Source organism: Lepisma saccharinum, chromosome 27 (assembly GCF_977018435.1).
Source record: "Lepisma saccharinum chromosome 27, izLepSacc3.1, whole genome shotgun sequence".
Taxonomy (NCBI): domain Eukaryota; kingdom Metazoa; phylum Arthropoda; class Insecta; order Zygentoma; family Lepismatidae; genus Lepisma; species Lepisma saccharinum.
The window spans coordinates 31,572,896-31,580,767 of NC_139255.1; the positions used below are offsets into that span (position 1 = coordinate 31,572,896).

The window sequence follows — 7,872 nt, forward strand, 5'->3', positions numbered from 1 at the left end:
TCAAAAGGAAGGAAATGTACTTTACAATTAAGGTGCTGACATTTATCATAGATGAGGTTGACATACATGGTGAACCTTTCTTTCGGTAGCTCTGATAGAGTCCTGGTCGTGCCTGTATTTTTTGCTTAAAATTTTACTTGGTGAACCATCGTCTATGTGAAATGAAATTTCATCCTAATTTGGCTAGCAAAAGTTAATTCTGTCACCATTTCCCACCCCCTGATACTTTATCAGTTAGCGTTGTTTACACAGCCACCCTTCAGTCTTAATGGTTGTGGAAAGCACCATAGAAGCTGAAGGGCTCTTATTTGGTTGTGAACAACTAAACGTAACATATTCATTTGGTCTACTGAGAAGAAATGAAGGTTCTTGAGTATATGTACTTGAAATTTAATTGCATGAGGTGAATTGGTCACACAATGAATGCTGTATTCAGCAAAAACCCAATGCCACAGAAACAGCACAACAATCACCCATGTTGATATCCCAAGAAAACCAATTATCACCCATGTTGTTTTTGTTATACATTTTACCTCAAACAGGAAGTTTCATGGTTCCGAAAACTTTTCCATCTCTTCATAAAATGTGCCACTACTATATTCTGGAAAATAATTTTTCTTGTATGTACGCATTGCTTGCATTGTAGAATTATTTCTCTTGTAGTCTACAGTCATTACAAGCATAAAAACACAGTTTTTCATTGTGACATTTCGGCAGATCATATGCTCCCTTAATCAGACTTATTTTTAGTTTTATTTACATTTATTCAAAAATAAATGTCTGATGAAGGGAGCATTCGTGTAACCGGTTCGGTTATTGCAGGATTCACCAAATCAAAACTGACAAGCAATTAAGCTAAACCTGCTGTACCTTTTTTTTCATTGTAGGCAGCACTTTGGTCAATATTTTAACAAGCACTACAGCAGAGCCACTCTTGGTCACACACAACTAAACCTTGACATTGACTGCCATGCTGGGGGCATATTTAAATATATTTTACAGAAAAAAATAACTTACATTAGTGTGCAGAGATACCAATCGCACTGCCAACATCAACTTTCATTAGAGCAGTTATACTCTCAAGTAAAATTAGATATTTTTACCAATCCAATATTTCTCTAAATAGTCTGTAATTTACTGCAATTATATTAATTTTGTGAACCTATATAAATTAAGTCCTCCTCTGTGCCCGTGCCTTCTGCGGGACGGTATGGGTTCGATCCCAAGTTCAGTCTCCAGGAATTTTCGGCCGGTGGCAATCCACCATCATGAGGAAATTGGGGAGCTCCGAATGAGTAAGCGTAATCCGGTCACGAAGACCTACTACAACGGTTGGGGATACGTCACGCTGACCCCCCGACTATTCCAATCCTGGTTGAAGATCTCCACACTTAGTGGTGATGAAGGAAAGCATAGAAGGGAGGCCGGTAGGTAAGCCAAGGCCCTTCATGGGCTGTTACGCACAGGATTGTTATTTTCATATAAATTAATAAATCCTACTTTTCTATAATAGTACTTTATTTGTATCCAAAAATATTTCATATGGAGAGACACACACTTTCCAGAGAGAAAAAAAATTACAATTATTAGAAATATTTATGCATATGGGTTGATCTGTGAATAACCAAACTGCACCATACACAATAGTATATTTAGAGAATAGATTAGTTTGAATTCATTGCATGGGTTTAGCAATTCCACTGTTGTCAAAACAACATTCGTAGCTATTCACTGACAAACAAAAAATTGTTAAAGCACAACACAACAACACACTTGAAAAATTTTGTTTGTGTTACATCACCTGGTTTAGCACTGACAAATTGGGCAGGTATTGTTGATATCAGGATACTATATTTTCTGTAATCAAACAAACATATCCAATCACCTGCTCGACTTGTTTTCTGAAATTTGCCAGTTTCCTAGTGTATTGCAGATAGAAAGTCATATATACACGACATTTGACCACTTGTCTACTATTCAGGATGCTGAAGAACTCCCATGTGCACTCAACACAGGGAAACCGCCATTAAAATGGTTAACTTGCTGGGACCACTATAAAACTGCACTCTCATTGAAAGTCTTGAGTAAAATTTGCATTTTGACACTTGAAATACTTTGCAAGTTCCTGTAATCTGACATCACAGTGTCAATATGTTCCAGGGTCATGTCTGTCTGCCATGCAGTATATTCAAATCCTAAAAAATAAAAGAGTATAAATAGTACATGCATCACAAAGAGACAAATGAAAAAAAAATATATATATATGGTTGGGGTGGATCAATGTGATATGCTCACGTTGGCTGCTACTAATGCTTAACTGTTAGGGCTGTCCCATTCGTAACAAACTGTGATTATAAAAATATATATCATACACATAAATGGAAAAAAGCTTAATCTGCACTGTGTCATGCATTTGGTTCCGACTATGGGATATGCATAGGTTTGGGTCTCCTGGGGGAAGCATAACAAATTTTCCCAAGATTTCAGCCTGTGTATGGAACCCATGGCCCCCAGCCATCGTGAGGAAATTGGGAGCTATAGTTGCCGCGTTCATTGGTTCCCCAGGCGGCTGCCTTTGGAATCGTACCCTGCCCGCCCCTCTTCTAATGAGCCACCACCTCCTTAGCAAGACCACCCCAACAAAGCTCCAGGCAACGCGTTGTTGCCATGCTTTAAGAGGGCGGCGGAAGGAAGTCGACGCGCTGCACTCAAAGCATGTGACATAAATAAATAAATCGACACATATAATTAATTATGGTGTTTCATTATTTCTGTGACCCGAAAATACATCATAATGATCATGTGATTATAACGTTTAGGCTAATAGAATTTAATGTGGACCAAGTCTCGTCCAAGTAAATGAGTTTGCAACCATCTGAACGCGGCTCCTGTAGTCTCCGTAGATAACCGGTATCTCCAAGCAACAATTCTCGCCGATTCCATTATTACATTCTTCTTCCTTAAGCGACCAAACCGAAAACCAAGTATTTTTTTATTAGTTCTCGAAGCGTTGTTTCTTCATAAGGGAAGTCCGACACACTTTATAAAAGTTTCAATAGTTCACTCACTGTCGGTGACTGTCCTTTACTATAGAACTTGTAAATCTCGCGTCTAATGAAATCACAAGCAAACTCGTCCACTTTGCTAAATTTTCTCTTTTTATTTCCAGGCTTCTTTGGTGTGACTGGACCTCTCCGAATCACATTTCGCACGGTTTTTCTGTCTAACTTTATTATTTTGGCTGTCTCTGCAATGGCTCCTTTTCCTAGCTTTTTCGTGCACATTACACACAAATAACTGACTTTGTTCAACGTTTTGGTTTTGGATACTTTTCTGTTCGGTGCTCTGGAAGTGCTTGGTTGAGGATTATCTTGGTTTGTTGGATGATCTGGAACTTCGGTTGAGTCCCACGGTCGCCACATGTCGATACAAACTCTGTTTTCCCGTAATATTTCTAAGATATAACAATAACCTAGATTAAAAAAATACACTTTGTCAATCCCCGAGAATACGAACTCGCATACGCATCTCACACTGCTCTCTTGTTGCGGAGTTTGTGAAAAGCGACGAAGAGGCCTTTGGGGGAGGAAGTGACTTGGCAACGTCCAGCCTGTTGACAGCATGCTCACCCTGCACGCGTCCCAGTATTGCAATATTCTCGAGGGTGGGAGGATCAGATTTCCAAAGGAAACCAGCGTGCTTTGATGCCGCCTGGGGATCCAAAGAACGAGGCAAGTATAAGAAAGAGTAGCGTAACCTGGTCATGGAAACCCACGACAATGATCAGGGGTTCGTCACGACCAGTCATGTCATGGGAAAAAGAAACTTTCCCACTGATCTCTGGATTTTTCATTTTTGTTTACACAGGATTATTAAAAAAAAGAAACACACACACCAGCTTGATAACAGCAGCATGTGAAATGCTAGCATGGTTTTACAGCAATAATGTCCTATGAATAGTATTCTGGTTTCGTTAGCAAAAAAAGTCATTTCACTCAATACATTACAGAGGTAAGGAAATTCTAAATCTAATGAATTACATTTCAATATAATGAAAATAACAACTTCGTTTGTTACATTTATTGTTACTTTTCCCTACAAAATTCATACATGCTTTTCGTAGTTTGGATTTCATACATTTATAACGGATATTAGAAACTATTACTAGTATATGTAGAAATACTGTGTGTCTGAAAACACTCCCGTTAATGGTTGCATGGATCCCTATTGTGCTCCACTGAAATGTGAGCTTTATAACAAGTCAACAATGGATATATTTCACATAATGGATGAACAGACTTTCTGCACTCTTCCACAAAGGTACAGTGGGATCCACGAGTATTACCGTGCAAATTGTCCATCGCCATGTTCGTTCACTTTCTTTGACCCAATGAGAGCTTCAAGAATTAAAAGAAAAGTCAAAACAAGCTGTTGACAACTTCTGCACCAGCATACATGAAAATACATCGCTTGAAAACACTTAGGATTAAGAGAAAAATTAATTAAAATAGTCATGGACAATTTTCATGGTAATACTCATGGATCCCACTGTACACTGGGAGTCAAAGTGATTAGTGTTGCCAAACTACAGAAGCATGTGAAAATAAACGAGTGGATCAATACCGTAATCCCACAACCGTGTTAAAAAATTGATTTTTTCAAACATTTACTGGAATCATTTATGGCATAAGTGTGTCATTATGTACTAGAACAAGAATTGTGGCCTTCTAAACCCATGAAACTTGACATTATAAAATATATATTAACTGTGGTTACATGCGCAGTAAATACAAATTGGATGATATTGTTAAGGCAAGGGGAGTTTAGGTGTGCATCAAGTTCATATGAACATAAAATCTTAAGATTGAATATAACTTAAGGACCTCAAAAGGGAAGTTACTTTCACAGAGCCATTTTCTAAATACTTTCTAAAATAATGTCATGCATTTCATCTCCGATACTGTAAATCAGCAAGAAATTTGTTATTTAGAAGCAGATTTTTTTTTAGCAGCAAAGTATTGTGAGTATTGTCAGTTATAAACACAGCAAATCTCAATCAGTGGTTATTCACTAACTTGTTATGTAGCTACATTAACCATCCAACTTTCATGTTAGTTCTAGTGTTGCCCACGAGACGAGACTTTGGCCTGTCTCGCCTCAAAAATATTAATTTGTCTCGGGACACATGATCAATCTCGTCTCGTCTCGAATTTTTAAAAGCCTGTCCCACGGGCAACACTAGTTAGTTCAGTCTCATAGTCATAGAAGAGAGGATTCTCAGTATCTTCCAGTCAACCATGTTCTTAACTGCTTAGAATAAGTTCAGACATTGACGTTACCTTATCTCTTGTTTATTTTGTTTCAGTTTTTAAAGTCTATTGAATAGTGGTGTCATGATTTATGTAATACATTCAATTGTAACTGTTAGAGGTCTTTAGTTTGAGATTGAGTTTTGTTTTAAGTCCACTTTTATGCACAGATAGACTAATTGGGACTGGACCTACAGTTTAAAGTGGAATCTGGAACACTATATGCCTCCAACCAGGTATCGAGCCTGGGATGCTTTCATTACAAGGTGACTGCATTACCGCTATGCCATCGGGGAGGCTGCTATGGGTTTTAGTGATGATGACATGGAAGGTTTTGTTAATACAAGGTATATGTGTCAGACACAGAGGAATAAGTTGACGTTCCAATGTTTTGTTTGCTACATATTTTTAAAAATGCAGATTATATTAGTACTTACATTACTGATGTGTATATATTAATTTTTAATTTTGTTGGCCTCTGAAATTGTCAGTATTGGACCAATGGTTATAAATTAGTGGAACACCTCTAAATGTAAATTTTACCACATATCAATGAAAAATAGAATGCCTACATATGTGTGGTAAATAATTTTTTTCTACATTTCTTTTTCAAAAATTACATTTCTTAAATTTTGGAAATCATGAATAAATGTGTTTAAAAAGACACTCACCCTCTCCACTGTATTCTTCTTGGGAGAAAGTCTTGCTTGATGCAATTCCTGACTCTGGCCTAGGAAATGGAAATTCTGCAATCTCTTGCCACTGCCAACTAGTAGCTGCCTGTTGCAAAAAAGCAAATATAAACATCACTAAACATTCTAAAAATGTTCGAATTTAGTTCTACATTATCAGTACTCAGTAGTAAGTGTGTATACATTTGCATTTTATATCCATTCCATTATTTCAAAATTTCTCTATGCAATTTGTAACTCTGATCAACACGAAACGTGTTCTTGTAGTTAAACATAATTCAGGTTAGCTGCTAGTGTTCTATTTCTCAATTATGACCTTTAAAGTGCTTCTGTATTTTCAATTTAATTTTTGTTGCACCGCTTTTCTATCATATGGATCAATCGCGACAATAACTGCGAACTTATGACATATATATGATGAGACAATCATATATTAACGCCTTACCCCATGAGCATTAAAGTGCTTTTATATTATTTTTTACACAAGAAAAGGGCAAAGGCAATGTTTTCCGTGGATATAGCACCGTGTCATGAAGGCAACTTAGAAGAACATTGGAAAAACCTATTGTATTTTTTTAAATATATTTTTATTTACACCTTGTACTACTGCAATACAATATACATTGACAAATATGTCTTCAACAAAGTCAAGCATGCGTACGCGGAAACCAATATTTCCTTAAGAAATCGAAAAAAATGCATTGACTAACAACGGCATATTTACATCGCTGATTACTGTTATTTTAATGTGCAAGTTTATAATAGTAATAATACAAATCGTAACATACTCACCCTAAGATGGCCCGGAATGTAAGTATTCTCTTGCATCTCACATTATCCTTGTCTCAAGTACCAAAAGCAAACATAAATTATATATTTATATTATTTTTTACACAAGAAAAGGGCAAAGGCAATGTTTTCCGTGGATATAGCACCGTGTCATGAAGGCAACTTAGAAGAACATTGGAAAAACCTATTGTATTTTTTTAAATATATTTTTATTTACACCTTGTACTACTGCAATACAATATACATTGACAAATATGTCTTCAACAAAGTCAAGCATGCGTACGCGGAAACCAATATTTCCTTAAGAAATCGAAAAAAATGCATTGACTAACAACGGCATATTTACATCGCTGATTACTGTTATTTTAATGTGCAAGTTTATAATAGTAATAATACAAATCGTAACATACTCACCCTAAGATGGCCCGGAATGTAAGTATTCTCTTGCATCTCACATTATCCTTGTCTCAAGTACCAAAAGCAAACATATATATATATACATCCATCTTCGACAATTTTGGTAACGACTCGACCGAACGACTGATCTCGGTTGGGTATGAGCTGCCGAGTGCTAGCGAACGGAACGACTCGAGAGCCAGCGAACGAGTGAGTTTCAATAATACGGTATATTCGATGTCGTTTGTCTTGCAACCGACTTCAGCCACCAACTCGTCAGCTAGCTACCGTAACGAGTTTCAATAATAAGCTCCCCGCGGGATCGAAAAAAAAAATCCCGTCCCGATCCAGACTTCGGAAAATGACTTCCTGACTTTTCGGGATCCCAAGCAGTCGGGAAATACCGAATGGTAATTTTAAAAAGTCGTCAATTCTCGACGTTTTCTGCATTGTAGATGTTTGTAAGATATCGGAAATTAGTTAGTTTTTGTACCAGAAGTGCAAAAACAAGCACTTAGGATGGAAATTACGTGTAGAATTCGAGATTTCAAGAGCTTTGGGAAATTTCGAACATGTCCCGTCCCGAAAGTCGGGATTTAAAGAATTTCCCGTCCCGACCAAAAAAATTCTGTCCCGCACACCCCTACCCTGCAGTATGGTAAACCTTATCTCCAAAGGGAAATAAA

The 7,872-nt window shown here is 37.1% G+C and overlaps 1 long non-coding RNA gene across 1 annotated transcript; it reads right to left on the reverse strand.

Annotated features, from left to right (window-relative positions):
• Positions 1-1,565: 1,565 nt before the first annotated feature.
• Positions 1,566-6,829, reverse strand: LOC145980120 (uncharacterized). Its single transcript, XR_014440829.1, has 3 exons — positions 6,794-6,829; positions 5,981-6,089; positions 1,566-2,195 (listed from the first exon to the last, which is right to left on the reverse strand). It is a non-coding gene; the product is annotated as an uncharacterized LOC145980120 (long non-coding RNA).
• Between the last annotated feature and the right edge of the window lie 1,043 nt (positions 6,830-7,872).